Here is a 7,864-nt window from a genome sequence, read left to right as displayed (position 1 = left end):
ATACGGAAAGGTTCGTATGTGCGTCGATTTCCGGGACCTTAACAAGGCAAGTCCCAAAGATAACTTCCCTCTGCCTCACATTGACACGTTGATAGACAATACAACCGGGAATGCTTTCTTTTCATTCATGGATGGATTTTCAGGATATAACCAGATCAAGATGCATCCTGAAGACATGGAGAATATCACATTCGTCATAATGTGGGACTTTTTGCTACAAGGTGATGCCCTTCGGACTGAAGAATGTTGGGGCAACATATCATAGAGCTATGGTGACCCTGTTCTATAATATGATGCACAAAAAATTAAGGTTTATATCAACGACATGATCGTCAAGGCACAAATAGAGAATGAACAGGTCGAGAACTTGAGAAAGCTCTTCCACAGATTGAGAAAGTTCTAACTACGATTGAACCCTAGCAAGTGTACCTTCGGGGTAATATCTGGAAAAATATTAGGCTTCATGGTTAGCAGAAAAGGCATCGAGGTCGACTCGATAAAGTTAAGGCTATCCAGAATCTACCTCTACTACGAGCGCAAAAGGAGGTTTGAGGTTTTCTGGGTAGATTGAATTACATAGCACGGTTCATATCTCAGTTAACCAACAAGTATGATCCAATCTTTCGTCTTCTCCGAAAGAACAACTCTAAAGCTTGGGATGAAAACTGTCAGATTACATTCGAAAAAGTAAATGAGTATTTGTCTCGCACTCCTATTCTGATGTCCCCTATCCCAAGCAAACGTCTATTCTTGTATCTATCTATGTTCGAGAACTCAATGGGGTGTGTCCTATATCAACATGATGAATCTGGAAGAAAGGAAAGAGCCATCTACTATCTGAGCAAGAAGTTCACCGATTGCGAGGTCAGATATCCTCCAATTGAGAAGGTTTGTTGTGCTCTAGTCTGGGCTACAAAAAGACTCTGACAATATATGTTGTATCATACCACTTGGCTTATCTCCAAGTTAGATCCTTTAAAATATATGATGGGTGTACATACTCTATCTAGAAGGTTAGCCCGATGGTAGATGCTCTTGTCTGAGTTTGACATCGAGTACGTGAGCAAGAAAACAATCAAAAGAAGTGCCACATCGGAGTTCTTGGCAAGTAGAACCGATGAGAATTACGAGCCATTGGACTTTGATTTTCCAGATAAAGACTTGATGGCTATATCCTTAGAAGAAGTAAGTACTTCAACAGACGGTTCCTGGAGAATGCATTTCTATGGTGCATCAAATGCATTAGGACATGGCATCGGGGCAATCCTGATCTCTCCAGAAGGGAATCACTACTCATTTACCAGTAGACTGGACTTCGATTGTACCAATAACATGGCAGAATACGAAGCTTGTGTCTTCGGAATATGGGTTGCTCTGGGGCAAAATATAAAGACCTTGTGGGAATACGGAGACTCAGCCTTAGTAATCTATCAGCTTCGTGGAGAATGGGAAACCAAGGATATAAAGCTGGTAGAATATTAGAAACTAGTAATGGATCTGCTTGACGAGTTTGATGAAGTCACCTTCCACTACGTGCCCAGAGAAGAAAATCAAATGGCTGACGCTTTAGCTACATTGGCAGCTGCATTCAAGACTGGCGGGAAATCTGAGATGATGCCAATTGACATACAGTTGTATGTGTACCCGGCTCATTGCTACCAAATTGAAGAAGTGAAAGACACTAAGCATTGGTACTACGATATTCTACAATATATCAAACATCGAAGTTATCCAGAGGAAGCCACCGAAACCGATAAAAGAACGATTAGAAGGATGGCAGTTGGATATGTCCTTGACGGGGATGTCTTGTACAAGAAAATCCATAATCAAGTCCTTTTAAGGTGTGTCGATGCTAAAGAGGCAAAAATAATGGTGGAAGAAGTACATGATGGGTTTGTGGAACACATGCAAATGGGCATATGATGTCGAGGAAAATAATGAGATGCGGTTATTTTTTGTCCACACTAGAAAGTGATTGCATCAACTATGCTAGAAGATGTCATAAATGCCAGATTTACGGAGACAAGAAAAATGTTTCACCCCATTCACTTCATAGAATGACGTCACCATGGTCTTTCTCTGTGTGGGGCATGGATGTTATCAGGAAAATCCATCCGAAGGCTTCGAATGGTCACCGTTTCATTCTCGTAGCAATTGACTATTTCACGAAATGGGTAGAGGCTGTGTCGTATGCTAGTGTTACTCAATCCACTATTTACAAGTTTTTGAAAAAAAGAGATCATATGTCGGTATGGTCTAACTGAAAGGATCATTACCAATAATGCTACCAACTTGAACAAAAAGATAATGAATGCTGCTTGTGAACATTTCAACATAAAGCATCATAATTCTACTGCTTACAGACCAAAGATGAACGGAGCACTAGAAGCAGCAAACAAAAGCATTAAAAAGATAGTGCATAAAACAACTAAAACTTACAAATATTGGCATGAGAAGTTGCCTTTTGCTTTGTTCGCTTATCGAACCTTGGTACGAACCTCGATTGGGGCAACTCCATTTTCACTAGATTATGGAATTGAAGTAGTACTACCCATTGAAGTAGAGATTTCATCACTCCGAGTCTTAACATAAGTCAAATTGGATGATGTAGAGTGGGTGCAATCCAGATACGATCAACTGAACCTGATAGATGAAAAGAGACTAAAAGCCATTCATCATGGTCAAATCTATCAGAAACGAATGATTCGAGTACATGGAAAAAAGGTGCGCCCGAGAATATTCTGTGAAGGAGATCTGGTGCTAAAGAGAATTTCGCCAGTCCAAAAAGATTCCCGAGGAAAATGGACGCCAAATTGGGAAGAACCTTATGTCGTAAAAAAGACCTTTTCAGGAGGAGCCCTTGTCATGGATGAAATGGATGGACCTGAACTACCACATCACATCAATTCGGATGCAGTCAAGAAATACTTCGCTTAGGATGAAAACTCAAAAGGGCGTCCTAAGTCGAAGAAAGAAAAAGAAAAAAGAAAAAAAAAAGAGAAAAAACGTTTAGGGTGAAAATCCGAAAGGGCACCCTAAATTAAAAAAAAGTAAAAAGAGAAAAAAGAAAAATAAAAAGGTGGGTTCATGATGAAAACCCGTAAAGGGCGTCTTGCAACCAAAGATGGGTCCAAGTTGAAAACCCGAAAGGGAGATTTGGATAATTCAAGAAATCCAGACAGTGGAAACATCCCGGTATCTGAATCTTTTACAAACTCAACAAGTCAGAGAAGGGTTGCACTCTCCAGAACGTTGTCGTATTTTTGAAGATCTTTTGACAAAGGTTGGATTCAAAGTCACCTTACAGCTTTTCAGCTCAAAAGTGCCCACATTATCGAGATCTAGGACATTCATACGCACTTCATCATGTATTCATTTTCCAAAATGTTTGTCATGTATTATTTGTTCTTTTTCCCTTTATGAATAAAGTCAATCTTTTCTCTAAATCAATTCCTTTTGGGCATCTTGAATTGAACTTAAACTTAATGATTTTTTACTTATGCAAAAGATAATCGCTTACTAATGTACAAAGATTCATTGAAAAGTACAGGTGCCCGAAAGCAGATCAAGGCTCAGGCACATACTTGAGATGGTCGAGAAATCATTTCCCAAATCAAGAAACAAATAACATCATATTTACACATTTAAAGAATTCAAGATTGGGAATCAGAATTTCCAGATTCCAAAATCAAGAGTCAACACGACAGGCAACTGGAGATCGAGATTTCTCTCTGGAGCCCAGAATAACATATGTTGCATATGCATTTTAGGCATACCTAAGAGCAGTGCATCCATAACATCGCATATATGCATATCTTTGTAGGTTTTACCTAGAGCCAATTTTAACTTCGCAGCGAAGTATATTGGACTCAAAACGACACAATTTGCTCGAGAATATATTTTAACTTCACGACGAATGATATCTGACTCGAAGCCAAACTTTACAATGAATGAGTCACCCATAGTTTCAACTTCACGACGAAGGGAATCATGTCCACCCACAATATACAATACTTGGATTTAAACTTCACGACAAAGGATATTTAAGTCAAGGCTCAACTTCATGACGAATGGGCCATTCGCGATTTCAACTCCATGATGGAGGATATCGTACCCACGTATCCACGATTTCAACTCCACAACCGAGGATATCGTGTCATTTGAGGCTCAACTTCACGATGAAGGGGCTTCCCAGTTTCATTCAGAGTCAATTTTAACTTCACAACGAAGAATATTAGACTCGAGATAATACAAGCTCAACTTTATAACGAAGGGGCGACTGACTGTCAACAAACAACATTTCTATTTCATTCAGTCAATTTCAACTTCATAGCGAAGGATATTGGACTCGAGACAACACAAGCTCAACTTCACAGCAAAGGGGCGACTGGCTGTCAATAAACAATTTCCAGTTCTAGAGCCAATTTCAACTTCACGGCGGAGGATATTGGACTCGGAACAATACAACTTACTTGGATTTCAACTTCTCGACGAAGGATATCCAATTACCAGGCTCAACTTCACGACGAAGGGGCCACCCGCGGTTTCAACTTCAAGACTAAGGGAATCGTACACACGAGAAACATCCATCTCTAGATTGGATTTCAACTTCACGACGAAGGATATCCAACTCAAAGAAAGAATGATATTTGCCTCGAAACAACATAACTTACATTGGATTCCAACTTCACGACGAAGGATATCCAATTCCCAGGCTCAACTTCACGATGAAAGGGCCATATACAATTCCAACTTCACAACAAAGGGTATTGTACCTCAACAGATCGACCCAACATCACGACGAAGGAGTCATCTGCAGTACAGTAACACCAAAGCCTTCGGGTCAAGCTTTAGCTTCACAACGAAGTATCTTGAGCTAGAAGACGGTTCAGATGCTACTTGTCAAGGGCTTTTGAGTTCGATTTCAACTTCACGATGAAGGATATCGCGCTCAGAAGTTTCCAGTTCAACTCAACCTCACGGCAAAAGAGTTATTTCATATTGACAAACCAGTTTCAATATCGGATTTCAACTCTGTGACAGAGGATATTCGATATGGCCGAAATTTATGTCTTTTAATCTTTGCTCCATTTTCGTTATACGATAATGAGCAAAGAGGGGTAGCTGAAGACATCGAATTTTGTCCATTGATATAGTTTTATATAATATATTTTTTATTATTACAAATTATATTATAAAATATAATATTTATTTATTAATTGTGTTACATATTACAGGCCTATTACACGAAAATGAAAACAGCCCAAGACCGGCTGCATGCGAACCAGTCCAACGAGCTAGGGTTTTTAGAACCCTAGCGTTCCAAGCGGCGCCTCATCCCATGTTCGAAGTCCCCACGCCGCATGCCACCAACTCTGATTCCTCCGGCACAAGGATCTCTCAAGACACCACCAACAAACAACAGATTTAGAGTTTTAAGAGGACTTAAACTCTTAAATCTTAGGCTATAAATATTCAATGTAATCAAACACTGAAAGATCACGAGAGAACACTACGATTATATACAATATTACGCACAAAATAGACACAAAAATCTCACAAAGTACAAGAAGCGTTGTAAAGTCATTCGGAATCAGAGAAATAAACAGGTAGAAATTTTGTTACCTTTGTTGTTTTTTATTCGTGTTCCTTGCATGCCTTGCTTGTCTCCTTTCTGGTTTTTTTTAAAAATCACGAACGCCGATGACTTTGGGGTGGAGGTTCTCGAAACTTCGAATCTAGATCTGCCCTCGAGGCCTAGTTTTTTCAAAAAAAAAAATATTTTGGTTTTCGAAGAGAAGGGAATGAAAACTCTCGAAAAATGAAATTTGTTTTAATATTCACCGCCGATGACCGGCGGCCAGCGCCGATCAACGACGGTCGATGAGGCGGCGAGATCGCCGTAATCTGGGTTGCGCGGCGATTGTTCATCCGCCTGATGAACACGCAAGAATAGGCGATAGGATTTGTGGGATCTGTTTTCGATCCAAATGAAGGGTGATTTTAATTTTGAAATGTGTTTCTGTTTTTTTAGTTATATAGTGAGCCTGTAAGCAGACCCGACCCATATACCTACAACCCACGTGTTTTTGTTTAAAAATGGGTAAACCGCACTTTTGGTCCCTCCGATATGAAAAGGATTTTGTTTTGATCCCATATATGAATCGATTTCTTCTGAATTTAGCCCCCAATCTAGTTTTTATTTCAAATTTACCCCATTATCATTATACATATATTTTCATATTTTTATTTTATTCTTTGTTTTTACTATTTTATTTTATTTTATTTTTGTTTACTATTATTATATCTTATTTTGTATTATTTTATTTCTCTATTATTATTATATTTTCCCCTCTAGTATTTAATTATATATATGTACCTATACATTTATTATATTTATATATATATATATATATATATATATATATATATATTTTCCATTTATTTATTTTATTTAAATATCATATTGTATTATTTTACATATAGGTTTTGTTTTCTCTCCTTATTTATTTTATTAATATTAATATTAGTATGTATATATATATTATTATTATGGTTTTGTTTTCTTTATATCTATTTTTTTATTTATCTAATTTTATTTTTACCTCGCTTTTATTTTTTTTATTTTTTATTATGTATATATTTTTATTATTTTTTCGATGTAAATCAATTCGTTAGGTAAACATAGAAGATCCGTACATCCTGAGCGAAAGTGAAACATAATTATTAATAGCATGAGACCCTTAAAACCTATTAGTTAAAAGTATTTTTTTTGACAAAAACAAGCAAACATGTTGATCTCACATCTTTTTTATTATTCTTTAATTTTTTTTTGCTTTTACCCTTTTTAATTGTTTTAACCTTACTTTATTATCATTTTTAATTCTTTTCTTTTATCATTTTTCTAATTAGTTTTATTTATTTACTATAGTTTTTTAATTAGGTTTTTTTATTTCTTTTCCATCTGTTTGTTGTTGTTTATTATTTTATTTTATTTTACTTTATTTTATTATAATCTTTTAGCTAGCTTTTGTTCTTGTTATTTATTTATTATTTTTTTACCTTCTCTTCATTTAAGTAATTTCTTTCTTGATAATACATATTTGTTTTATTATATTCTTGGCATTTTCTTTTTTATTTTCTTTTTCGACTTTGTTCATATTTTATTTTCTCAATTAGCATTAATTTTTTTCTAATTTAGTAAGACCTCTTTATTTGTTGTGTAGATTTAATATGTAATTGGTTGTATTTCATTTCTTTTAATACATCAGCATGCATTTTTATCTTAATTCGATTCTGAGCTTTATTACAAATCTAACATTTCTATCTTTTTAAAGGTATTCGTTAAATCGATCGGAGGTAAGTAATTAGGATCATACTTTACCTTTTAATTTAAATTACAATTTTCTTAATTAAAGACAACTGAAAATTATGTAGTACCGAAAGGGCAGTTTAAGGGTGCTAACCCTTCCTTGACTGTAACCGACTTCCGAGTCCGACATATCTTTGGTAAGACGCATATCAGGTAAGAAATAAGGTGTTCGATCAACCCATTTGTTTTAAAATAAATGATCGGTTGTGACTCTAAATCGTTTAATCCAAGTCGAAGCACAATTCTGGGGCCCAACCGAAAGACGGTTCCGACAATACCCATGTTAAAAACTTAACGTTAAGTTAAAAAAAATGAAATTTCATGTATTAAAACGGATTAAAATTGATAGTTTAGATATTAAATGCCTTAAGTTCTTAGTTGCGAGATACTAAAATGAAACAAAATTTAAACGTTAAGTATGTTTTTGGAAAAATTAAAAGTTTAGATACTAAAACAGACACAAACCGATAGTTTAAATACTAAACACATAGT

This window comes from Hibiscus syriacus, unplaced genomic scaffold, assembly GCF_006381635.1.
Source record: "Hibiscus syriacus cultivar Baekdansim isolate YM2019G1 unplaced genomic scaffold, ASM638163v2 tig00110387_pilon, whole genome shotgun sequence".
In the NCBI taxonomy this organism is placed as follows: domain Eukaryota; kingdom Viridiplantae; phylum Streptophyta; class Magnoliopsida; order Malvales; family Malvaceae; genus Hibiscus; species Hibiscus syriacus.
This window is presented reverse-complemented; position numbering follows the sequence as displayed.